Below are 14,677 nucleotides of genomic sequence, written 5' to 3' on the forward strand. Positions count from 1 at the left end.
AGTGTTTTCTAAGTTTTGCTAACAATAAAAGAGGCATTTCCAAAAACAAAAAAAAAAGACATAGACTGGCAGAATGGATTAAAAAACAGGATCCTTCTATATGCTGTCTACAGGAAACACATCTTAGACCCAAAGATAAACATAGGTTGAAAGTGAAAGGATGGGAAAAGATATTTCATGCAAATAACAACCAGAAAAGAGCAGGAGTAGCTATACTAATATCCAACAAATTAGACTTCAAATGTAAAACAGTGAAAAGAGACAAAGAAGGACACTATCTACTAATAAAAGAAACAATTAAACAAGAAGACATAACAATCATAAATATTTATGCACCGAACCGGAATGCCCCAAAATACGTGAGGAATACACTGCAAACACTGAAAAGGGAAATAGACACATATACCATAATAGTTGGAGACTTCAATTCACCACTCTCATCAATGGACAGAACATCTAGACAGAGGATCAATAAAGAAATAGAGAATCTGAATATTACTATAAAGGAGCTAGACTTAACAGACATTTATAGGACATTACATCCCACAACAGCAGGATACACCTTTTTCTCAAGTGCTCATGGATCATTCTCAAAGATAGACCATATGCTGGGTCACAAAGCAAGTCTTAACAAATTTAAAAAGATTGAAATCATACACAACACTTTCTCGGATCATAAAGGAATGAAGTTGGAAATCAGTAATAGGCGGAGTGCCAGAAAATTCACAAATACATGGAGGCTCAACAACACACTCTTAAACAACAAGTGGGTCAAAGAAGAAATTGCAAGAGAAATTAGTAAATACCTCAAAGTGAATGAAAACGAAAACACAACATATCAAAACTTATGGGACGCAGCAAAGGCAGTGCTAAGAGGGAAATTTATTGCCCTAAATGCCTTTATCAGAAAAGAAGAAAAGGCAAAAATGCAGGAATTAACTGTCCACTTGGAAGAACCGGAGAAAGAACAGCAAACTAACCCCAAAGCAAGCAAAAGGAAAGAAATAACAAAGATCAGAGCAGAAATAAATGAAATTGAAAACATGAAAACAATAGAGAAAATCAATAAGGCCAGAAGTTGGTTCTATGAGAAAATCAATAAGATTGATGGGCCCTTAGCAAGATTGACAAAAAGAAGAAGAGAGAGGATGCAAATAAATAAGATCAGAAATGGAAGAGGAGACATAACTACTGACCTCACAGAAATAAAGGAGGTAATAACAGGATACTATGAACAACTCTACGCTAATAAATACAACAATTTAGATGAAATGGACGGGTTCCTGGAAAGACATGAACAACCAAATTTGACTCAACAAGAAGTAGATGACCTCAACAAACCAATCACAAGTAAAGAAATTGAATTAGTCATTCAAAAGCTCCCTAAAAAGAAAAGTCCAGGACCAGACGGCTTCACATGTGAATTCTATCAAACATTCCAGAAAGAATTAGTACCAACTCTCCTCAAACTCTTCAAAATAATCGAAGTGGAGGGAAAACTACCTAATTCATTCTATGAAGCCAACATCACCCTCATACCAAAACCAGGCAAAGATATTACAAAAAAAGAAAACTACAGACCAATCTCTCTAATGAATATAGATGCAAAAATCCTCAATAAAATTCTAGCAAATCATATCCAACAACACATTAAAAGAATTATACATCATGACCAAGTAGGATTCATCCCAGGTATGCAAGGATGGTTCAACATAAGAAAATCAATTAATGTAATACACCATATCAACAAATCAAAGCAGAAAAATCACATGATCATCTCAATTGATGCAGAGAAGGCATTTGACAAGATTCAACATCCTTTCCTGTTGAAAACACTTCAAAAGATAGGAATACAAGGGAACTTCCTTAAAATGATAGAGGGAATATATGAAAAACCCACAGCTAATATCATCCTCAATGGGGAAAAATTGAAAACTTTCCCCCTAAGATCAGGAGCAAGACAAGGATGTCCATTATCACCACTATTATTCAACATTGTGTTGGAGGTTCTAGCCAGAGCAATTAGACAAGAAAAAGAAATACAAGGCATCAAAATTGGAAAGGAAGAAGTAAAACTACCACTGTTTGCAGACGATATGATACTATACGTCGAAAACCCGGAAAAATCTACAACAAAACTACTAGAACTAATAAATGAGTACAGCAAAGTAGCAGGTTACAAGATCAACATTCAAAAATCTGTAGCATTTCTATACACTAGTAATGAACAAGCTGAGGGGGAAATCAAGAAACGAATCCCATTTACAATTGCAACTAAAAGAATAAAATACCTAGGAATAAATTTAACTAAAGAGACAAAAAACCTATATAAAGAAAACTACAAAAAACTGTTAAAAGAAATCACAGAAGACCTAAATAGTTGGAAGGACATACCGTGTTCATGGATTGGAAGACTAAATATAGTTAAGATGTCAATCCTACCTAAATTGATTTACAGATTCAATGCAATACCAATCAAAATCCCAACAACTTATTTTTCAGAAATAGAAAAACCAATAAGCAAATTTATCTGGAAGGGCAGGGTGCCCCGAATTGCTAAAAACATCTTGAGGAAAAAAAACGAAGCTGGAGGTCTCGCGCTGCCTGACTTTAAGGCATATTATGAAGCCACAGTGGTCAAAACAGCATGGTATTGGCATAAAGATAGATATATCGACCAATGGAATCGAATAGAGTGCTCAGATATAGACCCTCTCATCTATGGACATTTGATCTTTGATAAGGCAGTCAAACCAACTCACCTGGGACAGAACAGTCTCTTCAATAAATGGTGCCTAGAGAACTGGATATCCATATGCAAAAGAATGAAAGAAGACCCGTATCTCACACCCTATACAAAAGTTAACTCAAAATGGATCAAAGATCTAAACATTAGGTCTAAGACCATAAAACAGTTAGAGGAAAATGTTGGGAGATATCCTATGAAGCTTACAATTGGAGGCAGTTTTATGGACCTTAAACCTAAAGCAAGAGCACTGAAGAAGGAAATAAATAAATGGGAGCTCCTCAAAATTAAACACTTTTGTGCATCAAAGAACTTCATCAAGAAAGTAGAAAGCCTACATAATGGGAGACAATATTTGGAAATGACGTATCAGATAAAGGTCTAGTATCCAGAATTTATAAAGAGATTGTTCAACTCAACAACAAAAAGACAGCCAACCCAATTACAAAATGGGAAAAAGACTTGAACAGACACCTCTCAGAAGAGGAAATACAAATGGCCAAAAGGCACATGAAGAGATGCTCAATGTCCCTGGCCATTAGAGAAATGCAAATCAAAACCACAATGAGATATCATCTCACACCCACCAGAATGGCCATTATCAACAAAACAGAAAATGACAAGTGCTGGAGAGGATGCGGAGAAAGAGGCACACTTATCCACTGTTGGTGGGAATGTCAAATGGTGCAACCACTGTGGAAGGCAGTTTGGCGGTTCCTCAAACAGCTGAATATAGAATTGCCATACGACCCAGCAATACCATTGCTGGGTATCTACTCAAAGGACTTAAGGGCAAAGACACAAACGGACCTTTGCACACCAATGTTTATAGCAGCGTTATTTACAATTGCAAAGAGATGGAAACAGCCAAAATGTCCATCAACAGACGCGTGGCTAAACAAACTGTGGTATATACATACGATGGAATATTATGCAGCTTTAAGACAAGATAAACTTATGAAGCATGTAACAACATGGATGGACCTAGAGAACATTATGCTGAGTGAGTCTAGCCAAAAACTAAAGGACAAATACTGTATGGTCCCACTGATGTGAACCGACATTCGAGAATAAACTTGGAATATGTCATTGGTAACAGAGACCAGCAGGAGTTAGAAACAGGGTAAGATAATGGGTAATTGGAGCGAAGGGATACAGACTGTGCAACAGGACTAGATACAAAAACTCAAAAATGGACAGCACAATAATACCTAATTGTAAAGTATTTAAAGTATGTTAAAACACTGAATGAAGCTGCATCTGAGCTATAGGTTTTTTTTTTTTGTCTGTCTGTTTGTTTCTTTTTTTTTCTTTTTCCTTTTCTTTTTTTTTTACTATTATTATTTTTATTTTTTCTCTATATTAACATTCTATATCTTTTTCTGTTGTTTTGCTAGTTCTTTTCCTAAATCGATGCAAATGTACTAAGAAATGATGATCATGCATCTATGTGATGATGTTAAGAATTACTGATTGCATATGTAGAATGGAATGATTTCTAAATGTTGGGTTAATTTCTTTTTTTTTCTTTAATTAATAATAAAAAAAATACCTAGAAAAGAACATAAGAGTATCTTCAGGACACTGAATTACACAATAGATTCTTAGATGTTACACTAAACACATGAGCAACAAAAGAAAAAAAACATCTAGATCAACCCGGCTTCATCAAAATAAAAACCTTATGTGCATCCTAGGACACTGCTGCAGTTTGAAGCTGTTGTATACCCCAGAAACAGATGTTCTTTTCATCAATTCAGGTAGGTGAAGACCTATTGTGGGTAGGAGATTTTGATTAGGTTATTTCAATTGAGTTCTGGCTGCCTCATTTGAGGTGGGTCTTAATCCACTTAACTTTATAACAGGATATAGGACACACACAAAAGGCCCAGAAAGTTCAAAGAAGCCCAAAAGAAACTGAGAGACAAGGAGCTGAGAGAGGAAGCCACTGAAGCCAGAAGCTAAATGCAGTGAAACCCAGGAGAGAAGGACCAGCAGACATCGCCATGTGCCTTGCTATCTGATAGAGGAGCCCAAGCTTACTGGTAACCAGTCTTCAAAGAAGGTATCGTTCAGCTGATGCCTTATTTGGGACATTTTCATGGCCTTAAAGCTCTAAATTTGTAAGCTAATAAATTCCCATTGTTAAAGCCAACTCATTTCTGGTATATTGCTAAAATACACCACTTAAACATAAATTTGCCAGAAAGCGGGAACGGGGGGTGGGGGGGACCCTACAGAATGGGAGAAAAAGAAAATATTTGGAAGTCAGGAGAGAAAGCTAGCAGATGATGCCGTGTTCGCCACATGCCTTTCCAGATGAGAGAGGAACCCTGACCGTGTTCGCCATGTGCCTTCTCACTTGAGAGAGAAACCCCGAACTTCATCAGCCTTCTTGAACCAAGGTGTCTTTCCCTGAATGCCTTAGATTGTACATTTTTATAGACTTGTTTTAATTGAACATTTTCTTGGCCTTAGAACTGTAAACTAGCAACTTATTAAATTCTCCTTGTTAAAAGTCATTTTCTGGTATTCTGCATTCTGGCAGCTAGCAAACTAGAACACAGCTGAATATATGAAGAACTGCTACAACTCAACAAAAAAGGACATACACACCAATTAAAAAATAGGCCAAGGAGCCGAGTAGACATTTCTTCAAAGGAAATAAACAAATGGCCATTAAGCACATGAAAAGATGTTCAAAATCAATAGCCAGAAGAGAAATACAAATCAAAATCACAATGAGATACCACCTCACATCTATTAAAATGGTTAATTTTTTTTAAAAAGGAGAATAAGTGTTGTTGAGGAAGTGGAGAAACTGGAACCCCTATGCACTACTGATGGGAATGTAAAATGGTGCAGCCACTGTGGAAAACAGTTTGGTGGTTCCTCACAAAGCTCAACACGGAATTACCATATGACCCAGCAATCCCATTTCTAGGTATATACTCAAAAGAACTGAAAGCAGGGACTTGAACTGAACCTATACACCAAAGCTCACAGACACATTATGTACAATAGTCAAAAGGTAAAAGAAACCCAAGTGCCCATTAACTCACGAATGGACAAACCACATGTGGTATATACAGACAATGGAATGTTATTCAGCCACAGAAAGGAATGAGGTTCTGAGACTTGCAACAAAATGGATGAACCTTGAAGATATCATATTGAATGAAAGGAGCCAGACAGAAAAAGACAAATATTACCTGATCTCACTTATATGAAATAACTAGGGAAGGCAAATTTATAGAGGCAGAAAGACGATTAACAGGCTACTAAGGCAGAGGTAGGGGTGGGAATGGGGAGTCAATGCTTAGCAGATACAGAGTTTCTGTTTGGGTGACAGAAGAGTTTTGGTAATGGAAGGTGGAGATACAGTGAATGTAATTAACACCAATGAATTGTATGCTTGAAACTCCCTAAAATGGGAAAGTTACCTTATATACATGTTACCACAGAAAACACTGTTTAAAAAGACACCTCTGTCTTTTATTCCCTTATGCCACATACACTTAGCCTATACACATACACTCAATTTCTTTTATTTATTAAAAAAATTAACAAACAAAAACATTAACATATCGTTCCATTCTACATATATAATCAGTAATTCTTAATATCATCACATAGTTGCATATTCATCATTTCTTAGAACATTTGCATCGATTTAGAAAAAGAAATAAAAAGACAACAGAAAAAAAAAACTATAACAGAAAAAAAAAGATTATACATACCATACCCCTTACCCCTCACTTTCATTTATCACTAGAATTTCAAACTGAATTTATTTTAACATTTGTTCCCCCTATTATTTATTTTTACTCCATATGTTCTACTCCTCTGTTGATATGGTAGATAAAAGGAGCATCAGACACAAGGTTTTCACAATCACAGAGTCACACTGTGAAAGCTATATCATTGCTCAATCATCATCAAGAAACATGGCTACCGGAACACAGCTCCACATTTTCAGGCAGTTCCCTCCAGCCTCTCCACTACATCTTGAACAACAAGGTAATATCCACTTAATGCATAAGAAAAAAAAAATAACCTCCAAGATAACCTCTTGACTCTGTTTGGAATCTCTCAGCCATTGACACATAGTCTCATTTCACTCTTCCCCCTTTTGGTCGAGAAGGTTCTCTCAATCCCTTGATGTTAATTCTCAGCTCATTCTAGGGTTTTTCTCAATCCCTTGATGCTGTGTCTCAGCTCATTTCAGGATCTCTGTCCCACATTGCCAGGAAGGTCCACACCCCTGGGAGTCATGTCCCACGCAGAGAGGGGGAGAGTGGCATACACTCAATTTTTAATAGATGTGGCAATAGGATACTAAAGCTTCCAGGAAACTGAATATTCAGATTTAAAACCCAGTCACTTACATCCCAGGAATAAGTCTGGTTCTGGCACTAGGGGATCAATAATGCCTTCCAGACCAAGAGTGGCAAAAGAACTGTAATTAAATAAGGCATCAATGGCCATGAGCAATCAAATGGAGTCAAGAGGCTATTCTGGAGGCTACTCTTATGCAAGCTTCAGTTAGATAGTGCTACTTGCCATGGTTTACTAAACCCTAACCTGTTGACTCTTAAGAAATCTAGGACAAAGTTTGCCTTCCTGAAACCTATAATTCCTGGAGGGTTCCTATGTGAGATACATCCTGAAACCCAGAGGGATCAGCCTCTCCAACATTAACAATTACATCTCCCTATCCTTTAGTGTTGACACCCCTTCTCAACATGAAAAAGTTAGAATAGTCACTGCCTAAAGATCCCTATAGATCGGGAGAAGGATCAAAGGAGGAGGAGGAGGGGTAACAGGAAAAACAGATGAACCTTGAGGACAAATGCCGAGTGAAATATGTCAGACACAAAAGGACAGACACTATATGATTTCGCTATTATGACTCTGGTAAAGGCAAACTCAGAGGTTTCACTGTAGCATACAGCAGACCTAGAGGTACACAAAAGCGAGAAACCTAGAGGTACACAAAAGCAAGAGATGGGGAAAAGACTACCCTAAGAGGTTGAACCTAAATACAAGGGAACAAATAGAAGTGATGGTAATTAATTGGCAGGGTTATAAGTAACATTGCCATATTGAAGGTGAATATGATTGAAAGGGGATGAATGATATCATGTATGCTCACTGATTAAATCTATAATTATAAGTAAGTTCTCATGAATTATTGCAAATGTTTGATAGTGGGCAAAGGGTTAATTACTATTAACTCTTTGATGGGTATAAGGGGTAAACCAAAAAATGCATGCTATGGCCAACAGTTAACAGGACTACATCAAAAGTACCACAGCACCACCAGGGACAACTAATTCAGGGTGGGGGAGTTGCGGTGACTAAGGACAAATGATAAGAAGTAGCTCTGACTGATAGTTGGTGAGGTTCTTTGTCATTATGGACCAAAGAAAATTGTCTAAAATTAAGAGTGCTCTCAACAACAAAAAGACAGCCAACCCAATTACAAAATGGGAAAAAGACTTGAACAGACACCTCTCAGAAGAGGAAATACGGATGGCCAAGAGGCACATGAAGAGACGCTCAATGTCCCTGGCCATTAGAGAAATGCAAATCAAAACCACAATGAGATATCATCTCACACCCACCAGAATGGCCATTATCAACAAAACAGAAAATGACAAGTGCTGGAGAGGATGCGGAGAAAGAGGCACACTTATCCACTGTTGGTGGGAATGTCAAATGGTGCAACCACTGTGGAAGGCAGTTTGGCGGTTCCTGAAAAAGCTGAATATAGAATTGCCATACGACCCAGCAATACCATTGCTAGGTATCTACTCAAAGGACTTAAGGGCAAAGACACAAACGGACATTTGCACACCAATGTTTATAGCAGCGTTATTTACAACTGCAAAGAGATGGAAACAGCCAAAATGTCCATCAACAGACGAGTGGCTAAACAAACTGTGGTATATACATACGATGGAGTATTATACAGCTTTAAGACAAGATAAACTTATGAAGCATGTAATAACATGGATGAACCTAGAGAATATTATGCTGAGTGAGTCCAGCCAAAAACTAAAGGACAAATACTGTATGGTCCCACTGATGTGAACGGACATTCGAGAATAAACTTGAAATATGTCATTGGTAACAGAGTCCAGCAGTAGTTAGAAACAGGATAAGATAATGGGTAACTGAAGCTGAAGGGATACAGACTGTGCAACAGGACTAGATACAAAAACTCAAAAATGGACAGCACAATAATACCTAATTATAAAGTAATCATGTTAAAACACTGAATGAAGCTGCATCTGAGCTATAGGGTTTTTTTTTTTTTTTTTTTTTTTTACTATTACTACTACTTTTATTTCTTTTCTCTATATTAACATTTTATATCTTTTTCTGTTGTGTTGCTAGTTCCTCTAAACCGATGCAAATGTACTAAGAAATGATGATCATGCATCTATGTGATGATGTTAAGAATTACTGAGTGCATATGTAGAATGGTATGATTTCTAAATGTTGTGTTAATTTTTTTTTCTTTCCGTTAATAAAAAAAAAAAAAGAGTGCTGCTGATTGTACAACTAAGTGAGAATAACGGAAGATATGGCTTCTTTATTTTGGACGTTATCCATGATGCCCACTGGATGGAGGGGCCAAGGGATGTGGTGACTGAGAAGCAGATTGGTGAGCTGTGATACATCTATATGATGGAATATGGCGCAGCTTCAACGCGGCTACAAAACGGAAGGACATCGAGAGGCACACAACAAACTGAATAAACTTTGGGGACAACGTGCTGTGCAAGATAAGCCAGAAACAGAAGAATAAATATGCTAAGGTCGCTCGCTCAGAAATACTTATAAAAAAATGGTAGCCAAGATTGCAAGCCCTTATAGAAGCCTCCCTTAGTTTAAGTTGTAGATGTATTTCTGGACTGTGAGATGCTGGGCTATATGTGTATCAGTAGTATTTCCCTGGGACTCTGAGTAACTCTGTAACACCTGGACCCAGAAATGGAGAGCTGCAGCCCTGAAAGTTGGTAAAGCTATTTATAATAACAGTTAAAGTTACCAAAAAGGAGATCAGGCCTCAGTAAGAGTTAAAAACGAAGCCAATCTGGCTGGGTCTAATGTGGATCAGAATACAAGGTAAAAGATGATAGTATATGTACTCTAGATCTTCATCTACTATATTAGACCAAAGGCAGAGAGGTTTATTATGTCTAGAACCTAAATTTTCTATAACAGTCTAAATTAACCACTGGATAACTCATTTAAACAACCCAAACTCCTGGAATCAAGAATGGGAACGAGGGCCTGGAAATCTGTGTCACTTAATGTAATTTCTGGATATATCCCAGTGTACAGTGGGCTGATAATTAAAGAGTATTGGTAGAATCCCTAGACAGTCCAAAGAAAAAATATACATACATGAACTATGAACCTTTCCCATCTGGGAAACACTCAACCATTGGGACTCCCGAGAAAACAGAACAAGCCCTGGATTCTGAGGCTTTTCCTTATGAGACTTATTTCTGTAGGGGAGAAGATAAGACTACCCATAACTAGGGTTCAGAGTTGCTTTCAGAAAGCCTCTCTCTAAGCCCAACTCTACAAGGAAAACCACTGCCCTCCTCCCTGCGGGGACATGACATTCAGGAGTGAAAATCTCCCTAGCGGCATGTGGCGTGGCTACCAGGGATGAGTCTGGCCCTGCCACCTGGGATTGACAATGCTTTCCAGACCAAAAGGGAAGAAGCGTAATAAAATAAGGCATCAGTGGCCAAGAGAGAGCAAACAGAATCAAGAGGCTATTCTGCCCCTTGGAGGGCAGTGTGGTAGTTTCACAGGAGGCTAAGAGTGGGTTTCCCATATGATCCTGAAGCCCCATTGCTCAGTATATACCTGGAGAAGCTGAGTGTGGAGACAGAAATGGACATTTGCACACTATGTTTCTGGTGGCAATGTTCCTGATCCACAATGATGGAGGTGGCCGAAGACAACAACAATTGAGGAATGGAAGAGGGAACTATGGCCTTTACATACAATGGACTACTGAGCAGCCACAAGAAGGAATGAAGTTATGAGGCATGCCACTAGGTGAATGAAACTTAAGGACCATATGTTGACTGATACATCAGAAACAAAACAAAAACATTATCATGCCTCAATCATATGGACTAAGTATAACATAAAAACTCAGTGAACTAAAGTCGAGAGCATGGGTTATCAGGTTGAGGCTTACTGTAAAGGGTCCTAGATTGTAAGCTCTTAAAGCAGTCACATATATTCATGAGGTATAACTGTTAATTTTAAATTCTAAGATATGGAACTGTTTGCATATAATATGGTCTTTCCCAGAAACTTTGTGTATTTATGTGACACCTGAGACTCAGAATGAGAACTCTGAAGTTATGAAAGTATGCAGAACCCCATACAGGAACTGTTTAACAAGTTGAAGAAGTGACCAGACATTGAGTAGAGATACGAATGAAGCTGATCTGGATAGGACTAAGGTATATTAGAAGACTGGGTAAAGGATGATATCATCCATATTTTACAACTTCAAACTTCTGAGTAAAGGGAAAGATGTTCATTTGGTGCAAAATTTACATTTCAGGTAGTATAGTTCCTAATTTAACTTGTATGGTCAGTTTAGTTGAACACCATAAGTACATGGAATCTTGAATAGAGCATGAAACCTTGTTGGTTTGTCCAGGTTAGTGTGATGCCACCAATGAACCTCAGTGATTTGGGCAGTGAATAAAGAAGTATACACAAAGTTCCCTTGGGGGGATGGGGAGAAAAGAGGAAATATTCAACTTCCTCATTCGGAGAATTTCTGATATTTTTGCAAGCAGTGGACACAACCAATTCAATGAGCCGAGCCCTTGATCTTGGGGTTCGCCCCTATGAAATCTATTCCTGCAAAGGATAGGCTAAGCCTGTTTAAAATTAGGCCTAAGAGTCACACCCCTTCCCCCAGCCCCGAGAACCTCTTAAGTTGTTACGTGACCTCTCTCTAAGCCAACTCAGCAGGTGAACTCACTACCCTCCCTCCTACGTGGGACAGGACTCCCGGGGGTGTAAATCTCCCTGGCAAGGGGACAGAAAGCCTGGGATAAGCCAGGATCCAGCATCAAGAGATTGAGAAAACCTTCTTGACCAAAAGGGGGAAGAGAGGAATGAGAGAAAATAAAGTTTCAGTGGCTGAGAGATTTCGAACAGAGTCTAGAGTTTATCCTGGAGGTTATTCTCACACATTATATAGATACGCTTTTTTAGTTTATGATGTATTGGAGTGGCTGGGAGTACCTGAAACTGTTGAGCTGTGTTCCAGTAGCCTTGTTTCTTGAAGATGACTGTACAATGATATAGCTTTTACAATGTGACTGTGTGATTTTGAAAACCTTGTGACTGATGTTCCTTTTTAACCAGGGTATGGACAGATGACTAAAAAATACGGTTAAAATAAATAAATAAATAATAGGGGAGACAAAGGGCAGAATAAATTGGGTAGATTGAAATACTAGTGGTCAATGAGAGGGAGGGGTAAGGGATATGGGATATACGACTTTTTTCTTTTTATTTCTTTTTCTAGAGTGATGCACATATTCTAAAAATGATCATGTGATGAATACACAACTATGTGATGATATTGTGAGCGACTGATTCTACACCATGTATGGACTGTAGGTATGTGAAGATTTGTCAATAAAAATATATTTTTTTAAAGTGGACCGGGCAGGAAGTTCTATGGTTTGCTTCCCTGAGACCTGGGCTGGAAGACTGGGGTCTCACTACCAGAATGACCGCCTTGCTCTGACCTCTATATCTTTCTGTTTTCTGCCTATTTTTCTGTACGGAGTCTGGACCCTAACCGGAGTTTGTCTTTTGAGTATACTCCTGGAAAATAATTAATCCAACAATTAATTAGTGGTCAGTGGAATTAAGTGTGCCATTTAACTGTTAACTGGTGTGTTACCTAGGTATTATAAGTGTTTAATGCCTGCTTAATTGTTAATTGGTGCGCTTGGTCTAGTTATTCATGAGTGTGTTGCTTAAATATATAGTAAGTGTTAAACGTGTCTTTAAATTTTTTAGCTGGTGTCTTACTACATTCGCATTGGTCAAATGTTCCTAACTGGTTGCTGATTATGGAAATTCTTTAAAAATGGGAAACTTTGGGCTGTATGGTTTTAGTTATGAGTCTGTGAGAAAAAGATTTATTTCTGTAACACAATCTGGTCTCAATATGATTGAGAATCAGGGGAGAAATGGCCTGAGGATGGCTCAGTGGAAAGGTACTGCCGTTACAACTAAAGTTAATGATATTAAGTTAAAGTTGCTCTGCAGAAGAGGATAGAAATGGGATGAGATGATGTACACGCAATCTTTTGTTCATCCCTCTCAAAAGTGTTTCTGTTTCTTGTGTGACTAACTTTTTATTTGAGTCTATCTGCCTGTTCAATGTATATTCTCGTACCTCTGGATGGTAACAGCAAATTAACAAAAAAATTCTTAAAGGGCTGTATTCAAATTGCTTAAAGATAACAAGCACTTTTATATATAAATTACTACTCCTGGATTCCCAGAGGGGGAAAAAAGGAAAAACCCTCTGGTTAGCAGGATTCAAAGCCTCAGTTCTGTAATGCTATAAACAAACCTGTCATAGAAACCACTCTGGACTCTGCCTAAGTCAGCAGATGGCCACCAGAAGGCTGCCTGAAGGAAAAGGAAAAGACCTTTTCTAATTGTGCTGGCCATAGCCTTCAGTGAAATAGATCTAATAACTGGAAATAATTAAAAGAAGGGCAGGATGTATATTCATTCCTCTGTCCTCCTTTAAAACTTTTAAAAACAAGTTCCACAAGCTGTGCTCCAGTAGCCATGTTTCTTGATGATGATTGTATAATGATGTAGCTTTCACAATATGACTGTGTGATTGTGAAAACCTTGTGTCTGATGCTCCTTTTATCTACCTTGTCAACAGATGAGTAGAACATATGGAATAAAAATAAATAATAGGGGGAACAAATGTTAAAATAAATTTAATTTGAAATGCTAGTGATCAATGAAAGGGAGGGGTAAAGGGTATGGTACGTATAATTTTTTTTTCTGTTTTCGTTTTATTTCTTTTTCTGTTGTCTCTTTATTTCTTTTTCTGAATTGATGCAAATGTTCCAAGAAACGATCATGATGATGAATATGCAACTATGTGATGATATTGTGAATTACTGATTGCATATGTAGAACGGAATGATTATATGTTAAGAAGGTTTGTAGTTCTTTCTTGTCGTATTTTTTTTTTATTTTAAAAATTAATTAAAAAAAAAAAGTTCTACAGGCCAAAACTCATTTCTTGGTCTCATCTATCCCTGCCCCAGAGCCTAGCGACCTCGGGCAGCCATGAGGGAACACAGGGGACATGTGGTTTACAATTATTTCAACTGGGCCTGGAGATCAGAAATTGCAGGCTTAGGAAAAGTACTGTAGAATAGGACATGTTTGTTAAAAAAAAAAAAATTCCAATAAAATCTTTGCTGTGGTAACTGAAGAAAACAAATCATTATTAAAATTCAAACAGCCCGTGGGATAGGAGTAATTGGATCAAATCTAATTGCCAAATTTCAGTAAGTAATATCAACGGTCCTTGAGAACTGTGAAAGTTTTCCTGGATTTAGGCTTGGGACAAATTAAACAATTTTAGTATATTTCCCTGAGCTTTGTACTCAACGTACTTTAAAGATTGTTCATAATTTTAAGATGTCATGAAAACTTTTTTTTTTTAACATCCAATAGAAGGACAAAAATACATATAGCTGTAAAGTAGCAGAGACAAAGTTTAGTAACCTTAATCACCTGGCTTTCAAAGAATCTGGCTTTTTTTTTTTTTTTTAAGAGGGAGGAAGGGAAGGAAAGACAGAGAGAAGGAAGGAAGGA

The 14,677-nt window shown here is 37.6% G+C and overlaps 1 protein-coding gene across 5 annotated transcripts in view; it reads right to left on the bottom strand.

Moving 5' to 3' along the window:
* The window catches only part of SHLD2 (shieldin complex subunit 2), a 111,402-nt gene that overhangs the window by 55,859 nt on the left and 40,866 nt on the right, over positions 1–14,677 (bottom strand). The window lies entirely within an intron of this gene.

This window comes from Tamandua tetradactyla, chromosome 13 (assembly GCF_023851605.1).
Source record: "Tamandua tetradactyla isolate mTamTet1 chromosome 13, mTamTet1.pri, whole genome shotgun sequence".
Classification (NCBI taxonomy): domain Eukaryota; kingdom Metazoa; phylum Chordata; class Mammalia; order Pilosa; family Myrmecophagidae; genus Tamandua; species Tamandua tetradactyla.